At 44.3% G+C, this 21,686-nt stretch overlaps 1 long non-coding RNA gene across 1 annotated transcript in view; it reads left to right on the top strand.

The window, feature by feature from the left end:
* Nucleotides 1–20,962, top strand: part of LOC128411058 (uncharacterized) — a 28,203-nt gene extending 7,241 nt beyond the window's left edge. The window contains exons 4-5 of the long non-coding RNA XR_008329678.1: nt 19,127–19,264; nt 20,771–20,962. This is a non-coding gene — a long non-coding RNA (uncharacterized LOC128411058). The remainder of the gene's footprint in view (nt 1–19,126; nt 19,265–20,770) is intronic.
* Nucleotides 20,963–21,686: the final 724 nt, after the last annotated feature.

The raw sequence follows: 21,686 nt of genomic DNA, 5'->3' as shown, positions 1-21,686 counted from the left end.
TTGCAGAAAATAACAGTTCCTGTTTGGGTATATTTTTAACATATCCAATGCTTCCCCCACCTTCCTCCTAGCAACTACTTGATGAAAATGAGCTGTGTTGGAAACACACTGTGGAAAATGACTTTCTGGAGATTAAAAAAAAGCCCCTCTCCTGGAAAAGCATAGTTATTATCTAAAAGTAGTTTTGTTACACAGAGTGTGCCTATAGAAATTTTAACACAAAGGTCGTCAACCGCCCGTACATTGCCAGCATGTGAACAATTTAATTGCAATAATGACAACGTGCTTTCTCTAAAGAATAAATTGTAGCTGCAGTAAACGAGGTCTTGCAAAAATAATGCAACTGAGCAACCATAACAAACAACTATTGTGGCAAGAATAATCAGGTGACCCTGTTGTTAATTCTGAATCCTGCTTATGTGACCTTTCAGGGATGAGGGGCTGGGGGTGGATTTGACACCGTGAAACTGAGATCATTATTCGCGGCTGGTTATTAGAGTGCAAAAGCAGGATTCTGCCATCTGCTTGACTAGTTTGCTTTCCACCTCGATCCCCCTCTAGCTTGCTAGACACCAAATGGACTGCAAAGTTGTAGGCTGAGTAAAATGAGGACTGGCCCTTGTCTGATGGCATCTCAAGCTTCTGTTTGCTATCTTTGTTTATCACAGTTGCCCCCTTGGAACAGGGAGGAGAAGAGAAGGTTCTGTGGCAGCAGAGAGGGGGAGCAAGTGGCAGTTTTTACAGATCACTTTGCTGATCTGGGGAGCCAGTCCAAACCACTAGGCTGAGGTTTTCTGACAACCCAAAGGAATACATGTTATGCTATAAATAATTAAACAAACAAACCACACATATATGATTTGTTTTTGTTTAGTCGTTTAGTCGTGTCCGACTCTTCATGACCCCATGGACCAGAGCACGCCAGGCCCTCCTGTCTTCCACTGCCTCCCGCAGTTTGGTCAAACACATATATGATATAACACCACAAATGAACAACAGATAGAGTACAGTGGAACCTCGGGTTACAGACGCTTTAGGTTACAGACTCCGCTAACCCAGAAATAGTACCTCGGGTTAAGAACTTTGCTTCAGGATGAGAACAGAAATTGTGTGGCGGCAGCACGAGGCCCCATTAGCTAAAGTGGTACCTCAGGTTAAGAACAGTTTCAGGTTAAGAACGGACCTCTGGAACGAATTAAGTACTTAACCTGAGGTACCACTGTACACTTGTTCAAAGACAGGAGAATAGTGACCGCTGTGACATCTCTTTCTTTTCTTTTACTTTCAGAAGAAAAATACAAATACTTTCAAGCAATGCAAGCAAGTGTGGGATCACCTTAAGAAAATTTATTCTCCCTTAGAGGCAATGGAATTGATTAATAATGTTTAAAATAAACCAAGAACTGGAGCTACCCCCATCCTGCATGTTTAACTGATGCACACATTTGTCACTGCAGGAACCGTCTTATAAGATGCATTCTTTCCTGTGTCTGAGGGTTCCCGCAAGGACAAGGGTGTGCCTCAGTTAAAAACAAAAGGAAGTTTCCTCCTCTTCAGAATAATTTTCAAAATTATTAATTTGCAAAATGCTGTGGATTCAATTAATTAATGTAGCACCCATGTGATTAATCAACTCAGCTTTCTTTGTTCAGGTGTCATATAGTTTTCACGTGTGGCTTGACAGCTGAGATGTGCATTTTCAAGACCCACCTCATTCCTCTAACTATAACTTGTTTTAACTGTTTTTAATTCTGCATTTTAAATTGTCATAGTCCACTCTGGGACATGCTGTTGAAGGGCTGGTAATAGGTTTAATAATAACAACTAGAGGCTGTTGTCCCTGTTTGCTCTGCTTGCCAGACCCACCTACCTGCCAACCCCTTTCCCTCACACCTGGCCAACTCCTCCTCCCTTTATAACTGACCAAACCCTACTCCCTTTATGTTTTGCCCGCTCCCTGCCTATCCCCTCACAATTCACTCCAAACCACTTCCCTTCCCTCATAGCTTGCCTCAACCCACAGTGCCTCACACTTTTAGAGGAAGGTGAGAAGCGCTTTTTAGAGGAAGGTGAGAGGACTGTTTGCCAAACCACTCTCTGAAGTGCCTTCCACCCTCCTTTAAACATCACTATAGTGATATTTTCCCCTCTGGACTCTGCCTGCATTGTTTAAGTGACTTTGCGGACACCAATGTAAGCTTAGAGTTGATGGTTTTGTGGGGATCCATTGTAAAAAGCATGCGAATTCAAGAGAATCCACTTGAGTTCTATAGGATCTCACTTTTATCCTAACTACGTGGAAAAGCAAAAGGTGTTTGTCTCTGACTCATGAGCTTGCTTCCTCACCCCCATCTTTCTTTCTGCAGGGGCTGCTTTCTCTCTGGGTTTTTGCTCACTCTCTGTCACCTTATTTTTTCTCTCACACACAAGCACCTCTGTCATTCCCATCTTTTTCTCCCAACTAGCAGCCAATCACGCCATCTTCTTCCTCTACCATCCTCCATTAGGGAAATTTTCGGGCTGCACTAACTTCCTCCCCGACTCCCTTGGTTGTCATCTTAACCCCGTACTCTGTTGCCCTATTCTTCCCCCTACCCCGCCATGAGAATTATCTGCTGGATCAGACAAACAACCCATCTAGACCAGCATCTATTCTCACAGAAACTGACCAGGTGCCTATGGAAAGCCCCAAACCATGACCTGGGGTCAACAACACTCTACACACTTGTGATTTCCGGCAACTAGTATCAAAGGTGCACTGCCTCCGACAATGAAGCAGAACATACTCAGTGTTGCTAGAAGCTCTTTATAGACTTACCCTCCATGAATTTGGCCAATCCTCTCTTTAAAGTCATCCAAGTTGGTGGCCATCTGCTCCACCCCCATCACTGTGTCTTCCTCTCCCTGGTCACTTCAGACACTGCCTGTTCCCACTCCCACTCGTGAGGCAGCTGCAGCAGTATCCCTCTCCTCTCTCACAATTTTGCTGAATGTGTCAGCCACCATCTTTATTTCTCAAGAATGCCTCTGGCCCCCATTACTTGCCTCTTTAATATCCTCTCTTAATTGCCTCAGTGTCAGTTTCTGTTCCCCGCAGGTGGGGGGTGGCGGCAGTTTTAAGTACTGATTTCCTCTTGTAGTTTCCCCCCTTTTATTTTTATAACAAAATAGTTATTAAAAACAGCACTTTAGTTGTTTTTATCACCTATAACTGAAGCACTTAAAATTACAGGAAAACATCTGAAAAGGAACCTAATATAAAAAATGTGTTCACTCAATTATCCTTGATTGTATTTTACTGTGATTGACTGGCGTATGACTCAGGAACTTCTGTATTGCTCTGCATTTATTTGCTGTGACATGATGTTTTATAATAATATGAATGTTATTTATTCATTTATTTGATCCATTTCATTCCAGGCTTTCCATTGTCTAAATGTGTTAGACTTTAATTATGGCTTCTATTTAAGCTGGTAAAACGGCAATACATTACAATACAATGACTAATGGAAACATAGAATCACAGAATTGTAGAGTTGAAAGGTGATTTTAAGAGTTTAAAAGCTCTTTTTGCCCTGTGAGATCTTACAAGAGCATCCCAAAACTGGTGCTGGGTCCTTGTCGTGGGTATGTCTATTTTTATTATGAGTAAAGATTATCCAGTATGTCCCTAAGGACAGCCAATTAAACCTTTAACTTTATAAGCCAATTTCTTGGTCTTAAAAAATAATTACCATAGACACCAATATTTCTCTTAAAATTATTTAAGATTTTATTGATTACAACAGGTTAATTCTTTTTGGTTTGTTTTTGGTCTATGTCTAGGATACGGAATATGGAGCAAGGTTATTACATAAAGATAAGATACATTACCAGAACCTGGAGCAGGAGAACCTTCCTCAGACGCGGCTGAGTGCTGAAGGAGTCTGCCTTTACAATCTAAACATAGGGTATATATACTCATAATTCACTGAGAGTGAGAAATGAGAGTGAGCTTTGAGAGTGAGAAATGAGAGTGAGCTTTGAAAGTGGTAAATAACATTAAAAGAGGCACCCCCACGTCCCACAGTGCAGAATATTAACTATGGGATGAGGATAGGAGCCTACTTTACCCCAACCCTTGTATCAGAAGAGAAGTATATATGTTCATGGGGTTCTATCTAACCTACTAAAAAGGTAAAGGTACCCCTGGCCGTACGGGCCAGTCTTGACAGACTCTAGGGTTGTGCGCTCATCTCACTCTATAGGCCGGGAGCCAGCGCTGTCCGCAGACACTTCCGGGTCACGTGGCCAGCGTGACAAGCTGCATCTGGCGAGCCAGCACAGCACACGGAATGCCGTTTACCTTCCCGCTGGTAAGCGGTCCCTATTTATCTACTTGCACCCGAGGGTGTTTTCAAACTGCTAGGTTGGCAGGCGCTGGGACCAAGCGACGGGAGCGCACCCCGCCGCGGGCATTCGAACCGCCGAACTTTCGAACGGCAAGTCCTAGGCGCTGAGGCTTTAACCCACAGCGCCACCCGCGTCTAACCTACTAACATACAGTAATTCAAGGTGAGCTATTAGAGGTTAGGGTATTAAGCATTGAATATATCTGTCTATAATATGCAGGCAGGGGCATGCTCTAGAGAATATGAACTGAGAATGTGAACTGAGAATGTGAACTGTCTTCTTAGCTTGATACTGCATGAGGCAGCTGTTCTATGAGTCACACTAATTTCCGGTGCCTTTTTTGAACAGACTGGGCCATCTGCAAAGACGCGAACTTCCTGGAACAGAGGAAACAGCCAGGCCAGCCGTAGGTCATAGAATCATAGAATCATAGAATCATAGAGTTGGAAGAGACCACAAGGGCCATCGCGTCCAACCCCCTGCCAAGCAGGAAACACCATCAGAGCACTCCTGACATATGGTTGTCAAGCCTCTGCTTAAAGACCTCCAAAGAAGGAGACTCCACCACACTCCTTGGCAGCAAATTCCACTGTCGAACAGCTCTTACTGTCAGGAAGTTCTTCCTAATGTTTAGGTGGAATCTTCTTTCTTGTAGTTTGGATCCATTGCTCCGTGTCCGCTTCTCTGGAGCAGCAGAAAACAACCTTTCTCCCTCCTCTATGTGACATCCTTTTATATATTTGAACATGGCTATCATATCACCCCTTAGCCTCCTCTTCTCCAGGCTAAACATGCCCAGCTCCCTTAGCCGTTCCTCATAAGGCATCATTTCCAGGCCTTTGACCATTTTGGTTGCCCTCGTCTGGACACGTTCCAGTTTGTCAGTGTCCTTCTTGAACTGTGGTGCCCAGAACTGGACACAGTACTCCAGGTGAGGTCTGACCAGAGCAGAATACAGTGGCACTATTACTTCCCTTGATCTAGATGCTATACTCCTATTGATGCAGCCCAGAATTGCATTGGCTTTTTTAGCTGCCGCGTCACACTGTTGGCTCATGTCAAGTTTGTGGTCAACCAAGACTCCTGGATCCTTTTCACATGTAGTGCTCTCAAGCCAGGTGTCACCCATCTTGTATTTGTGCCTCTCATTTTTTTTGCCCAAGTGCAATACTTTACATTTCTCCCTGTTAAAATTCATCTTGTTTGTTTTGGCCCAGTTCTCTAATCTGTCAAGGTCGTTTTGAAGTGTGATCCTGTCCTCTGGGGTGTTAGCCACCCCTCCCAGTTTGGTGTCATCTGCAAATTTGATCAGGATGCCCTTGAGTCCATCATCCAAGTCGTTGATAAAGATGTTGAATAAGACCGGGCCCAAGACAGAACCCTGTGGCACCCCACTAGTCACTCTTCTCCAGGATGAAGAGGAACCATTGATGAGCACCCTTTGGGTTCGGTCAGTCAGCCAGTTACAAATCCACTGAGTGGTAGCATAGTCAAGATCGCATTTTACCAGCTTCTTTACAAGAATATCATGGGGCACCTTGTCAAATGCCTTGCTGAAATCAAGGTAGGCTACATCCACTGCGTTCCCTTCATCTACCAGGCTTGTAATTCTGTCAAAAAACGAGATCAGGTTAGTCTGACATGACTTATTTTTCAGAAATCCATGCTGACTATTGGTGATCACAGCATTCCTTTCTAGGTGCTCACAGACTGTTTGCTTAATGATCTGCTCCAGAATCTTCCCTGGTATTGATGTCAGACTGACTGGGCGGTAATTATTTGGGTCCTCTCTTTTCCCCTTTTTGAAAATAGGGACAACATTTGCCCTCCTCCAGTCTGCCGGGACTTTGCCTGTTTTCTGCAGCAGTAAACTATCCAAACCTTTCTCTGCTTCCATGTTGTGACTATACTGGGAGCAACTTCCATTGTGTGAGTATCTCATCTGAGATTCCCAATAAAGATGGGGCAAAATGTAAAGTATTGCACTTGGGCAAAAAAAATGAGAGGCACAAATACAAGATGGGTGACACCTGGCTTGAGAGCACTACATGTGAAAAGGATCTAGGAGTCTTGGTTGACCACAAACTTGACATGAGCCAACAGTGTGACGCGGCAGCTAAAAAAGCCAATGCAATTCTGGGCTGCATCAATAGGAGTATAGCATCTAGATCAAGGGAAGTAATAGTGCCACTGTATTCTGCTGTGGTCAGACCTCACCTGGAGTACTGTGTCCAGTTCTGGGCACCACAGTTCAAGAAGGACACTGACAAACTGGAACGTGTCCAGACGAGGGCAACCAAAATGGTCAAAGGCCTGGAAACGATGCCTTATGAGGAACGGCTAAGGGAGCTGGGCATGTTTAGCCTGGAGAAGAGGAGGCTAAGGGGTGATATGATAGCCATGTTCAAATATATAAAAGGATATCACATAGAGGAGGGAGAAAGGTTGTTTTCTGCTGCTCCAGAGAAGCGGACACGGAGCAATGGATCCAAACTGCAAGAAAGAAGATTCCACCTAAACATTAGGAAGAACTTCCTGACAGTAAGAGCTGTTCGACAGTGGAATTTGCTGCCAAGGAGTGTGGTGGAGTCTCCTTCTTTGGAGGTCTTTAAGCAGAGGCTTGACAACCATATGTCAGGAGTGCTCTGATGGTGTTTCCTGCTTGGCAGGGGGTTGGACTCGATGGCCCTTCTGGTCTCTTCCAACTCTATGATTCTATGATTCTATGATACTTCAGCTACACATGTAGTGTTAGAGAAGCTATTCTGTTTGAAGAACCCAAAGGGAAGTGGTTCCCTTTCTGTGAGGATCATCTTACCTCTTAGGACATATCCACACTACAGATTTGAATCAGTTTAACAGCCATTGCCTGTCCCCAAGACAAGGGACAAGGGGAACCAATGGCCCTCCAGATGTTGTTGGTCTCCGGCTTCCATCAGCTTCAGTTACCAGGATGATGGGCACTTTACTTCAGCCACTTCTGGAGGTCCTCTTTCTCTGAGCTAAGGATCTCCAAGAGAGGATTCTCAGCATCAACCTCCCAAAGCTCCCATTCCCCACGTTTCTTGATGAGGACAAGCTGTAATTAAAGGTGGGGTAGAAAGAATATAGGGTGGTAGAATAGACAAGACCTTTGGATGGAAAACGTTGTGCACATATAAGCTAAGCCAGGGAGAGGATAATAAGGCTCGTCCTCTGCCTTGCTGCAATGACAACACAATAGCCTTGCAAGAAAATTATGTTTGCTTTGATTTATGCCACAAGTGTTATTTGTCTTCCCCTTGTGCCTCATAATTACTAGCAGTATTACGGCAGCTTACTGGGTTCTCTTATTTAAAAAAATTAATGTCGAAGTGGGGCATAAGCTCTGTTGATTGTCAATGCAACATGACAGAAAAGCCACCCAGGTAACCGAATGCTAAGGGCACAATTGATTTTCTGCCAGAGAGTCTACTGTTCTCTCGCTGTGTTCTCTTTTAAAATGCAAAATACAAGGCCTCTCCTCATGTTTTATTGTTGCTGCTTTTCCTCAGGACTGAATTTAATCCTGATAACTCAGATGTTAGGCTGCATATACTCCTTTGCTGAAAGAGAGCTTAATAAGTCTGTTGGCTATGAGCAGGGTGCTTCCTTCCAAAAATCCAGATTAACTATAGCTCTGAATTCTTTACGGAACTTTTAAGGTTATCATTCATTTTTATGTATAACCTTTCCCAAGTGCAAAGTGCTGTTAAGAATTTGAAAAAATGGAAGAGCACCGACCTCATTTCATACTGAAATTCGCTTGATGGTGATGAATGAGGGCGAAAGGCTTGCTGGAAGCATTTTGCCTGTCTCCCCTCCCCCCACGTAGCACTAGAACCCGTGGCCATCTAATGAAGCTGAATGTTGGGCAGACAAAATAAAGTACATCTTCACATGGCGCGTGGTTAAGCTATGGAACCTGCATCCACAAGAGGCTTCAAGCCTCAAATGAAGAGGACTGAGAAAAATCCTTTACAGAGAATGGGCGCATGTTGCAAAATATGTTAAGAGGTTCCATAGCTTCATACAGTGTGTGGATGGTGGAAATATTCAGAGGTAGTAATTTTATTTAGTTACGGTGAACAGGGTTGCCAACTGACAAAACACCCAACCCATCCTGGCATGATCCTGTAGCTTTAAAACCATCCTGATGTGCAGAAACAATCAGGGACGTTTTTCATAGCATTTAGATAGGCATTATAATATCCTGGAAATAATAATGAGTGCCAACTGAGCTGCTGTTAAAGGTACAGGAACAGAGACTTGTTAAAATATGGGCAAACTGTTAGTGAAGGTGGAAAACCTCTTAAGGTGAAGAAATAAAACTATTTTTTTCTGAATTGCTCAAGAACACATGACTCAGTCTAGAAAGGAACAATGCTATTCCTAATGAAGCATTTATCTAGTTTATGATGTATACCCCTATGCAAAGGGCCAATGTGGGAGGGAAGACACCACTAAAATCCCATTTAATACATGATTTAATATGGTTTAATAGTGTTATGCTTTGAGCTGCGATAAACAGTCTCCCTGAATGAGCCAAAACAATAATAAACTCACAGGGTCTTACTCTGAGCTGGAAGCTCAGTGGGAATTATTTTTTAATTAAGGAGAATTTGTTTCAGTTTAGCATGGAGCAAATACTTGTGACATGTTTCTGATTAATAAGGGTCAATGTAGTTGTAAGCAGACTCCACCTGCCTGCATGTGGCTATTAGCTTGCTTTGGAGAACATGAACATGCTGATTTGCCAGTCTTCTTAGATATGCTACCAGCATTATTTTTCTGGCTCATTCGTATGCAAACGAAGTGTAAAGATGAGCTGCTTAGTGGGTTGGCAGGAAGAGGCAGGAAGGGAGACCTTGAAATGCAATTGTTGATGATACCTTCCAAATAGGGAAGTATGGCACCTTATGTGGAGGTGGAAAATGGTTCACTAGTCAAACTTTCTATTCATAAAAGGTAAAGGGACCCCTGACCATTAGGTTGAGTCGTGGCCGACTCTGGGGTTGCGGCGCTCATCTCGCTTTATTGGCCGAGGGAGCCGGCGTACAGCTTCCGGGTCATGTGGCCAGCATGACTAAGCCACTTCTGGCAAACCAGAGCAGCACATGGAAAAGCCGTTTACCTTCCTGCTGGAGCGGTACCTATTTATCTACTTGCACTTTGACGTGCTTTCGAACTGCTAGGTTGGCAGGAGCAGGGACCGAGCAATGGGAGCTCACCCTGTCGCGGGGACTCGAACCGCCGACCTTCTGTTCGGCAAGTCCTAGGCTCTGTGGTTTAACCCACAGCGCCACCCGTGTCCCTTTTCATACAGGGTTGTAAATAAACTTTCAGGACCTTCAGTGCAAAATATCTGGGAGCTCTGTCCAAAAGAACAGCAAAACAAAACTCAAGCTACATATTTTCATAGTGCATCAAAGGTGGTAGAGAAAAGAACCTACACCGGAATATTTCTGGTGTGAAACGTTTTGTGATATTTGCTGGAAGCTACAGACCATGCAGATTGCTGCTTATGCCATGTGACCACCCCAAGGGTGGATAGATGCAAATCAACTTAAATGTGGAAGTGTGTGTGACAATCCTGATAGCGTCAAGAGCACAAACCATCCTGAATGTATATATAAGGCTCATCTGGAAAGGCCCTATATCTTTAAAGCTCATTCAAAACATGTCACCCACCCAAGATTCCTGGCCACTCTAGTTTGCTTAGAGTTTCTGGGGATGGAAACTCTGAGAGAGATAAGTTACGCTGCCCAAAATTCCTGGAGGGAATGAATATGCTTCCTAAGTCAGGCATCCTAAGTCACATTGATTTTTCAATGTGAGTATTCATCTGGGCTAGGTGAATGGAATGTATGGCCTATCTTTAGATTCAACTTTTAACCTATCTCAAGTGCTTTATATTCCTTGTACCTGAGTTATTCCTGTCTTAAATTCCCCAGTGTGATATAATCAATTATAAACTCTATGAGCATGAAGAATGGGTGACTGTTGGGATGAATGCTGATTCTGCCTAAACTGTTGAAAATAGAGCTGTGGATGTATTTTTTTTCAAATAAGAACTGTGCCTTTTACATCATCATCATCATCATCATCATCATCATCATCATTAAGTAGCAGAGTAAAAACATTAGTTAAGATCAACCTTACTTGCAAGTTGTAGGTTAACAGACATGCCAGAAGAGGTGTGATTGGCTGAAATGGCACATTCCAAGGCAGCTGTCTCCCCTGAAAGGACAGTAGCATTCTGGTAAGATCCCTGCAAATAGGTAAGATCCCTTGCAATCTTGTCACATGCCAGGGAACTTTAGACAAAAAGAGGAAGCCTTGCCCTTCTGAGTGAAACTTTGGACATTTCAGGACAATAGTGACTTTGGAAAAGAATGGGAACCTTTTACAACTTATTTGCAGAAACAAAAAACAACAACCATGGACTCGTTGGCAGGATTTAGATAAACATTTACAATTTTATTTACAGAGAAAAAGAAATATAACAGGTGATGACATAGTATTATGTACAAACAGCAGAATGTAACATTTGATGTAATAAACCAGAAATGGAAGTTGGGGGAAGTCACAGGGAGGGGGGAAATTGGAAAATGAATGTTAAGTAATGACACTGGATATTTGTTATGAGAAAAGAAAATCAATAAAAACTATTATTATTATTTTTTTAAAAAAGAAACTTTGGACATTTCAGCATTAATTAAAACAAGGTAGGCTATGTGGGAGTCCACTTAATTGCAAGCCAATCTGGGATCATCTTCTATGATGAAGGGTGAGATAGAAATGTTATAAAGGTATTATAATAATATAATTAAATTGCTTGGGGTGAGATTTGCCCTATGGGCTTCAAGCTGGCCAACCCAGCCCTAGAACATTTATCGCTCACAATATGGCTGTGCTGGAAACCCCAAGCAACAGTGAGACTCAGAGAAGCACAGAGGCACTCCAAAGAGCTGCCAAACACGCAGTGTGTGCCACTCATGATCCACCAGGACTCTGTGAGCTGCTAAGGTTCCTGATGGTGCTGGCAGGCTTGCCAGGTCCCCCATGAGTCATCAAGCAAGTGCTGAGCAGCTGCTTGGGGAAGAGAGTAATTCATGGGAAGCCTGTCTCTTGTTGATGACAAGCTGTGCTCTTGCTGTTCCTAAGGGCAAGCACTGCCTCGCTCAAGACACTGGGGATTTGGCAAATCCTGTAGCAAGAGAAAAGGCAGGACAGTCAGGGGCAGTGAAGATACAATTGCCCCTTAGTTCAGAGAATCTCTTAAGCTGTTTCTTGTTTTGGAACAGGACATAAAACTGGCTCCAGATTCATGTGGACCTCAAGGAAAGAAGCTGTTGGTAGGGACAATCAGTCTGCTTTTGCAGGTTATTTAATTCATGTCTATTTTATCCCATTTCTAGGTTGATCTGCCATTTAAGAAAAAAGTTCACACACAAAGTCACAATAGCCTTGAATGCATTCTTCGTAAAATAGGCATTTTTGTATGCTATGCACACACAAACACACATTTTAACCTCAAATACTGATTTCAACATGTATTTTACTACTTTGTGGAACTGAGAGTTGTATCAAAGGACAACTGTTTAGTCCACGAAGAGTGAATCAGGTTGGTTCACTTAAAAATGAGGAGAAAACCCTGTAGCTAACAATAGTTCTTCCTCTTTGTCCCTAGATATGTGAGAAAATAAGACTGCCTCTGAGAATGTACAAAATGCTTTTCCTACTGTGGTGTAGCCACAACTGGCCTCAAAACATCTAAGAATGGATAAGGGAAGATATTTCCAGGGATAAGGCTGGTACTTCCAGACAGCACCTGAAATTTCTTATTAAACTGATACTTGTAGACCAAGCTAAAGATTACTATTGATAGTATGCATGGAAATCTCAGCCCAAGCTTGCACGCTAGTAAGGAAGAGGGCAGAGACCCGTGGTGGTTGCTGGTAAAACCTTGACCTCGCTACTGCATGGTGCTGGGCATGACAGGTCAACTGCAGAAATAATAGTATAAAACAATTATTTGAAAAAGCACCACATAATGGCTATGCTCCACCCTCCACAATTGGAGACAGCTTCTGAATACCAGTTGCCACAGGAGGGGAGAGCGCTCTTGTGCTCAAATCCTGCTTGCTGGTTTCTCGCAGGCCTCTGATTGGCCACTGTGAGAGCAAGATTCTGTTGTACATTATACTCTTATTGACTGATTTTACATGTGTTGTCACCCAGCTCAGCCATCACACAATCCACCTGTAAAATTTTAAGCTGCATTTCCTATACTTTGCAGTACCAGCCGGGTCAAATGTTGGATTGAGGCAATACGGGTTCAAATCTGTACTTAGCCCATAAACTGTGTCTGTTGCCACAATAACAGGGTTATTGTGAGGGTAAAACTGGGAGCCCCAGGTGTCACCCTGAGGCCAAGCTCCTTAGCAGAAGGGGGAAGAGAGAAATATACACAGTAATGTACTAAAAGTGGGATATGGAACACAATGCCTCAGATGGCCAGCCATTGTTTTGGGTTTTATTTATGGCCTTTGAATGCTGCTCCTAGGGTTGCCAAATTCCTGACACCCGCAAAGTTGTTGAGCTTTTTAAAGTAAACCTAATGATTTTAAGCTTTTTGAGCTGTTTCCATCGTGTTGCCATACATCTGGGTTTTCATTTTGCCAATTCGGCAAAATTCCCCCTGACGCCATTTTTACACCTGAAAACCAGGACCAGTGCTGGATTTACATATAAGCTAAATAAACTATAGCTCAGGCCCCACTCTCTTGGGGGCCCCCAAAAAAACTAAAGGGAAAAAACCTGGATGTACATTTCCAAAATATAAGATTTTAAAAAATGAAATAAAACCTACATACAGAAAGAGTGTTTTGTGTTGTCTAGGCTCCTATGATGTAAGTAATGGGCCCCGCCTGCTAGCCTGCTCCCTAAAATATCACTGGTTTGGTCATTTCTGTATATAAGGTGCCTACATTCTACTTGGACTAATTCCATGTCAACATGTGCAAATGGCTTTAGATACCTATTAAAGGTAAAGGTACCCCTGCCCGTACGGGCCAGTCATGACAGACTCTGGGGTTGTGCGCCCATCTCACTCAAGAGGCTGGGGGCCAGCGCTGTCTGCAGACACTTCCGGGTCACGTGGCCAGCGTGACAAGCTGCATCTGGCGAGCCAGCGCAGCACACGGAAACGCCGTTTACCTTCCCGCTAGTAAGCGGTCCCTATTTATCTACTTGCACCCAGGAGTGCTTTCGAACTGCTAGGTTGGCAGGCGCTGGGACCGAACAACGGGAGCGCACCCCGCTGCAGGGATTCGAACCGCCGACCTTTCGATTGGCAAGCCCTAGGCGCCACCCGCGTCCCTTAGATACCTATTAGTTCCATAAATTACCATATAGCATATATTCAACACAAAAACAGAGATAATTTGTTGTTGACAAAGGACAGCTGGACATATAAAGGGCCCCATTACCTTCAGTAGCTTAGGGCCTCATCAAACCTGACCAGGACATGTTCCTGATCCCGTAACACAATGTTCTCTGGGCAGCTTGCAATAGATAAGCATGAAAGCAATTTAAATGCAAAATAACATATAAACCCATCAAATCCAAAGCAATATAAACACATCAAAAGCAAAACTCCACACACTCTCAAACTTAAAAAAAAAAGATTTGACCCACAGATCCCTAGGCATTCATCCTTTGCCCCCAGCTGCTGCGTGCCTCATTGTAGGCAGATGGTTACTCTGGATAAGGAACACAGGAAGTGGCCTTACCCCAGGTGTGGTGTGGCTGGGGAGGCAAGGGAAGAAGGGTGTGTGGCATTGGAAGAGTCTGCATTTGAATCCCCAGACCTGCTCCCTGCCCCCCCCACTGCATTAGTGGAAGGACAGATTGGTGATAACCTATCACCCTCTAGTATTTGAACATGTTAATTTTCCAAACAAGGGGTATGCAGGAAGGGATCTATAAGTCCTAATTTCATTGATGATATATAATTTGTCCTCTTCCTCCTTGGAGCGGATCGTTGCAGTCGACGACACTAATGCGAATGTGTCTCTTGTTCAATAGAAGGATTCCTTTTGAATAGCAAGTAGGCTATTCTTCCTTCGCGTTGACCTTGTTTTTGAAATACTGATAAGGTCTGGCATGTTTCTAAGCTCCTCCCATTCATTTCAGGATTCATTTCTCCCGTTTCGCTTGGGCTTCATACATGCTATTACTTTAAAGCGCATTCAAAGCATCTTCTGCCCTCCACCTGAGTTCTGGGCACTGTCATTTGTTAAGGGTTGATGTGAATTGTAACTATGAGAGCGGTCAACTACAGTGTCCAGAATTCTTTGAAATGTACTTTGAACATGCCGTAAAATTACAGTTGACTACACAGCCGTCCTCTGTAGCTACTGTATGTCAACAGAATCTGAAAGGGCTTTATTATGTTTCCCTTTCCTTGACATCTATGCATGTGCATTGTTCTTCATGGCATTTATTTCTTGCCTAGTCCTTGCTGTAGTCAAGAGCTCTGAGCCTTGCTCCAGTGCAAACATTTAAGGACTGGGATTTATTTTTGAACAAATAAAGCCTCCCTTTTTGACCAGCTTCACATTTACACCAATGGGGTCTCAACTGGCAATGGCTGATCAGGAAAGAGAGTTTGAGGTCATGGCAGATAGCTCAATAAAAATGTTAACTCAGGGTGTCACAGCTGCGAAAAGGGCAAGGTCTGTGTTAGGGGAAGAGATTGAAAACAATACGACCAATGTCATAACAATTTTATACATATCTATGGTCTGGCCACAGTTGGTATACTGTACACAACTCTGGTCTCTGCATCTCAAAAAGGATAACGTTAGAGCTGGGAGATGCATAAAAGGGCTACCAAAATGATGCAGGGACTGGAGCATTTTCCAAGGGGACACAATGTTTTAGTTTGGAATAAAAGGTATGTAAATGGGGACACGAAAGAAGTTTATAAAATGTGTGATTTTGAGAAACTGGACAGAGCTGTGGTTCTTCCTCCCTCCCTCCCTCCCTCTCATAACAGTGTTGTTGTTGTTTAGTCGTTTAGTCGTGTCCGACTCTTCATGACCCCATGGACCAGAGCACGCCAGGCACTCCTGTCTTCCACTGCCTCCCGCAGTTTGGTCAAACTCATACTGGTAGCTTCGAGAACACTGTCCAACCATCTCGTCCTCTGTCGTCCCCTTCTCCTTGTGCCCTCCCTCTTTCCCAACATCAGGGTCTTTTCCAGGGAGTCTTCTCTTCTCATGAGGTAGCCAAAGTATTAGAGCCTCAGCTTCAGGATCTGTCCTTCCAGTGAGCACTCAGGGCTGATTTCCTTCAGAATGGATCAGTTTGATCTTCTTGCAGTCCATGGGACTCTCATAACAGTAGAACCTGCTTTTTATGACGATAGGCACGGGGTGACTCAGAAATACAACAAACAACACCCCGCCCAATGATAAACTGATGGTGTGGCCTTCAGCCTCTCAGCCCACTCTAATGATTCTTTCTCTACATTACATGATCATTCATAACCTGTCCCATCACCTGCCTGCTCCACCTTGTCCTGAGATGCCTTTTTCCTCCTCCAGATCTCTACCTCAAGGCCATCACAGTAAATGTGGGCAGGTCTTCTGGGGTGAGATGGAGGCAGGGCAGGTGGAAAAGGCAAGCGTAGGCCCATGGTAGAGATCTGCCAAAGCATCTGAGCAACAATATTTCACTGAAGTCATCTTTCCATGACTCTCAAAGGACAGCAGAGGCAGAACATGCTGTACATTTGTACGATGTGCTGAGCTATTAGCAATATTTATAAAAGGATTCCAGAGGGGAAGAGGCTGATTAAAGACGATGTCGCTTGCGGTGCAGCTCATTGTTTTGAAGGAAGCCTGCAGTAGGTGGGTGGATGTGTGAGGGGGAAGGACTGATTGATGCAAAATGTCCCTTCTTCCCAGGGTAGATTCTCCTCCACACTCACACACCGATAATGCACCATGGAATGTGCATTTGATTTTGTCCTGTACAGCACAATCACTGTGTGGTGCTTATTATTCAGTAACAATAGCCAACTAACGGTCAAGGTTGAGAGAAATGACTTTCAGGCCAGAAGAGCATGAGAAAAGTGGGATCAGATTAAGGCCTCTCTAGCTTAGTCTGGGTGGCGCTGTGGGTTAAACCACAGAGCCTAGGACTTGCCCGGTCAGAAGGTCGGCGGTTTGAATCCCCGCGACGGGGTGAGCTCCCGTTGCTCGGTCCCTGCTCCTGCCAACCTAGCAGTTTGAAAGCATGTCAAAGTGCAAGTAGATAAATAGGTACCGCTCTGGCAGGAAGCTAAACGGCGTTTCCGTGTGCTGCTCTGGTTCGCCACAAGCGGCTTAAACATGCTGGCCACATGACCCGGAATGTACGCCGGCTCCCTCGGCCAATAAAGCGAGATGAGCACCGCAACCCCAGAGTTGGCCACGACTGGACCTAATGGCCAGGGGTCCCTTTACCTTTACCTTTAGCTTAGCATATTGGGGGTGGGGAGGGCTTGGCCCCCAGGAGTTGGCACCCCCGTCCACAATCATCTCATAAATTCATAATACTAGAACCTAGTATTATGGATGCTAGGATATTGCAATGAAGCTGAATGTTGAAAGATTCAGCATAGACTAAATACTGTAAACTATTTCCACATGCAGTGCATAGTTCTACTATGGAATTCACTCCCACAAAAAGTAGTGATAACCACCAACTTGGATGGCTTAAGTAAAGGATTGGACAGATTCATGGAGGGTACAGCAATCAGTGGCTACTAGCCACGATGGCTATGTTCTGCCTCTGCTGTCGGAGGTAGGATGCCTCTGAGTACCAGTTGTTGGGAATCACAAGTGCTGTTGCCCTCAGATCCTGCTCAGGGGCTTCATGTAGGAGCATCTGGGTGGTCACTGTGAAAACAGGATGCTGGGCTAGGTAGGTCTTTGGCTGGATCCATCAGGGCTTTCGTCATGTTCTTCCAGATTTCTGTGCAGACGTCAACCCCAGCAATCCCTTGCTTTAAATGGAAGTTCTGCTCAAGAGGACTCTTCTGGGTTCACTGGGACCTCTTCGCTGTTCTCCCTGTTGCATGTGAACAATACTTGAAACAGAATCTCACTCCTGAAAATGAAGTGCTCTCAACAAATGATGCTCAAATCTAAGGACTTAACCAGACAAAAAGTTTGTATGTGTAGCCAGTGCTTTTTCTTTCTTTCTGAGGGGACGCAGGGGTACTCATACCCCTAAACATTTTGTGAATGTAAGTTTGGCCTCATTGAGGGGCAGTATTTCAATATGAGTAGGAAAATGAGAGTACCCCTAAACATTTTTTTAAAGAAAAAAGCACTGTATGTAGCACTATAACCCAATACACATGATCTGTTAAATTTCTGAAGTGTAGGTTAGAACCAACAGAGCTGTTAACCTAATGGTCATGGCGCTCCATCCAGTTTTTAAAAAGAGTTGGCCTGTTGATGCAACGTTGGTAGCTAGAGAGAGAGAGGAAGTGGAAGTGGAAATGACTTTTTTTTCATACATTGCTTTGATTGTGTGGTTAGATTTTAATTGGATCATCTGGCTGACTTGGATTGCTTTCAGGAGCTTTAGATGTGATATGATATTTTAAAGGACTGTAAGAGCACTTCCAGACGGCTGCTTCCCCCGCGATGGCAGAACGAAACAGGAAGGGAGGGGAAGAGATGCACTTGGGTTTTGCACCACAGTTGATTGTGTCACCTCTGTGGATCTTCCATTCCATTTGGATTAGTAATAAGCATGGGGATTACAGTTGTCTCCTACTGGATTGAAAGTGCTAGACATGTTGATGTGGTGTTCCTGAAGCTGTTCTTCCAGAAGCTTCTATGTAAAGGTCCTCTAACAGAAGAAAAATGCAAATGGCCATTGGGACTTCCTTTCAAACCCAGCTTGCGTCAGCTCCTTGCATGGCAAAGCCTGCAGTTGTTGCCACTACAACTCTGAACTAAACAGCACAGGCTCCCTTGCAGGACTGAGTGGGAGAATGCAAAAAATAATAATATTGCAGCTACTACATCTTCAACCAAACTGTGGGAGGCAGTGGAAGACAGGACTGCCTGGCATGCTCTGGTCCATGGGGTCACGAAGAATCGGACACGACTAAACAACAACATCTTTAACCATGGGGACAGATGTGTCTTTTTATGTGTACAGGCATGCTCATTTACATCCGAAGTCTATTAGTCATTACATGGAACAGCAGTTGGATCAGGGCCTTAGCTCACTGTGGGTTGTTTTTAAATATTTGGTAATTTCCCATAGATTCTAGAGCAGGGGTGAAAACCAGAGTGGCCCTTTAGATGGTCACCAACTCCCATCAGCCCCAGCCAACATGACCAACAACACAGTCAACAACCAGGGAAGATGGGAATTGTTGTCCAACAATATTTGGGGCCCAAGGTTGAAGAGCACTGTTCTAGATCTTCTGAATCTTAGACCTGCTTTCCAGAGGTAATCTCTCAACAACTACGCCATCTTTTTCCTAACAACTCTCCTATCTTCCAATAGTTAACCATCGTTGTCTACCAAGTACCATTTTAAGCTCCTCTCTTGCTACATGAAATGCAAACTCACCCTAGGCACTATTCATTCTCCATTTGAAATCCTGTTTCAGATAGGCACCTCCTTTCCTTTACAGACCCAATTCCTGCAGGGTGAGAATGTTATAACTATGAAAAATGAACCAGCTCATGCCAGGTACCCTGTGAGAGTTGTGGAAGAACTGACAGAAAAACACTTTAAATCAACACTGCAAATGCGGGATTAGAATGAAAAGGTGACTAGAAACTGTATTGATTATTGCATAGGAAAGACAAATGTTTGTGATTTTCTGTTTGTCGGAGGCGTGTTTGTTTTTCTGCCAAAATTTATATGGGGATTTTCTAGGCAAGTATCCCTTTAAATCAAGGTTATGCTCCTCACACCCTGCTTCCCTGTTAATTGACTATAGCTCTACCAGCTTGGCTTCAAAAGACAGGGGAAATGAGCCAACCCCCTTATCACACCATAGCCTAGGCCTCTGCAGGTGTATGCAAGTTTTCTGGTCTCATTTTACTGAACCTCTGAAAAAAAAACCCCATTAAGAGATTGAGCCATTGCTGCAGAGCTGTTGCCATCCTCCTTCCTCTGCATCTCCCCCCTCTTTTCTCCCTAAAAAACATTTTTTTAAAGAAAAAAGTTTGAAGTTACTATAACTTTAAACTCCCCCACAGCAGATCACGACAGCGGCATGGATGCTGTCACAACTGCCCTAATCAGAGTGTCCCACTCTGAGGGAAGGACTTTCCCCCTTACAGGTTCTTCTTAAAGTGAGGGGGGATGAGGTGAGTTTTGGCAGGTGGGAGGAGCTAAGAGACCAGCTAACTGAGGCAAGTGTTTGGCCCGAGAGGAGAACAATCTACCTGTAGCACTTGCCTCGCTTTGCCTAATGGAAGGGCTGGTCCTGTCTGAAAATATAGATGCAATGTGGCAGTTTCATGTGTGGAAGTCAACTTTTGATGATGACATCCGCCGCTGAAGCCCTATCTGCACTATACAGTGGTACCTCGGGTTAAGTACTTAATTCGTTCCGGAGATCCGTTCTTAACCTGAAACTGTTCTTAACCTGAAGCACCACTTTGGCTAATGGGGCCTCCTGCTGCTGCCGCACTGCTGGAGCACGATTTCTGTTCTCATCCTGAAGCAAAGTTCTTAACCCAAGGTACTATTTCTGGGTTAGCGGAGTTTGTAACCTCAAGTGTATGTAACCTGAAGCGTATGTAACCCGAGGTACCACTGTACATTTAAAACCGTATCATATTGCTTTAAACAATCCTAGCTTGCCCCAAACAACCCTGGGAACAGTAGTTTGTTAAGGGTGCTGAAAGTTTTTAGGAGATCTCCATTCCGCTCACAGAGCTACAATTGTCTGAGTGGTTTAATGATCTGGGAATCGTAGCTCCGGCATGGGAATAGTGGTTTCCTCACCAAAATGGATGGATTCGCCTGCCCCTTCTTGCCAGGTCTGCAAGCACCTTTGCTCTTGAGTCCCAGGTGACAAAGAGGGAGGATTTGGGTTCAAGGCAGAGATCAGGATATGGTTGACAGGGTTATGAGGAGGCCCAAATGACTTTAGGCTGCTCTTGGGATTATTGCAGGTTCTTCCAGGTCCTCAGTTGAAGTGAGGTTCTCTCACACCTCTTCCTCAGAGGAGGCCTCTTGAGGGTCTGTGTTGGGCGGGATTCTGACAACAATCCTTTGGAGACTTGAGATGTCTTTTTAATTATCCCCCCTGTCGATATAGCTGGAATTCCTAGCAGCCTTGTTGTAGGACCTGGGGAAACCAGCAAAGAATACCTCCAGAACCTTTGCATAGAAAACAGTACCCCTGAGCTGTGCGAAATTTGCCTCTGGACAAGACTTTCTAATTCTGAACAGAGGGAGCCATGGAAGCTCACATTTAATTACACAAGTCATTAAAATGGATTGAAATCTGCTTATTTTGAATGCTCTTACTTCATTTGCATGCTTTTCATCTGAGCCCGGTGTTTGTGCAGAATCTTGGAACGGTTTGATGGCAGTCGAAGTGCAAGCGAGTGGGAGCATATGGTAGGAGAAGATGCCATGAAGGAGAGGAGGACGAAAGGATGGCTCATCCTATTTTTATGCTCTTCCAGGCCCAGCAAAGGCTCCACCAGACTGATTAGATTCTATTGCTGTTTTGCAGTGGTTCTATTCCTTCCTAGAGGGGCAAGCCCAGAAGGTGGTGCTGGGGGGCTCCTGTTTGACGCCATGGCCATTGGCCTCAGGGTTTTGTTCTGTCACCCGTGCTATGTAACATTTACATGAAACCACTGGAAGAAGTATTCCAGAGTTTTAGGATTCAGAGTTATCCGTATGTTGATGGCATCCAGCTCTAGTTCTCCTTTCCACCTAAATCTAAGGAAGCTGTCCCAGTTCAGCTAGGAGCCAGTGTGGTATAGTGGTTAAGAGCGGTGGACTCGTAATCTGGTGAACCAGGTTCGCCTCCCTGCTCCTCCACATGCAGCTGCTGGGTGACCTTGGGCCAGTCACACTTCTCTGAAGTCTCTCAGCCTCACTCACCTCACAGAGTGTTTGTTGTGGGGGAGGAAGGGAAAGGAAATTGTTAACTGCTTTGAGACTCCTTAGGGTAGTGATAAAGTGGGATATCAAATCCAAGCTCCTCCTCCTCCTCCTCT

The sequence above is a fragment of the Podarcis raffonei genome, chromosome 3 (genome assembly GCF_027172205.1).
Source record: "Podarcis raffonei isolate rPodRaf1 chromosome 3, rPodRaf1.pri, whole genome shotgun sequence".
Lineage (NCBI taxonomy): Eukaryota > Metazoa > Chordata > Lepidosauria > Squamata > Lacertidae > Podarcis > Podarcis raffonei.
This window is presented reverse-complemented; position numbering and strand designations above follow the sequence as displayed.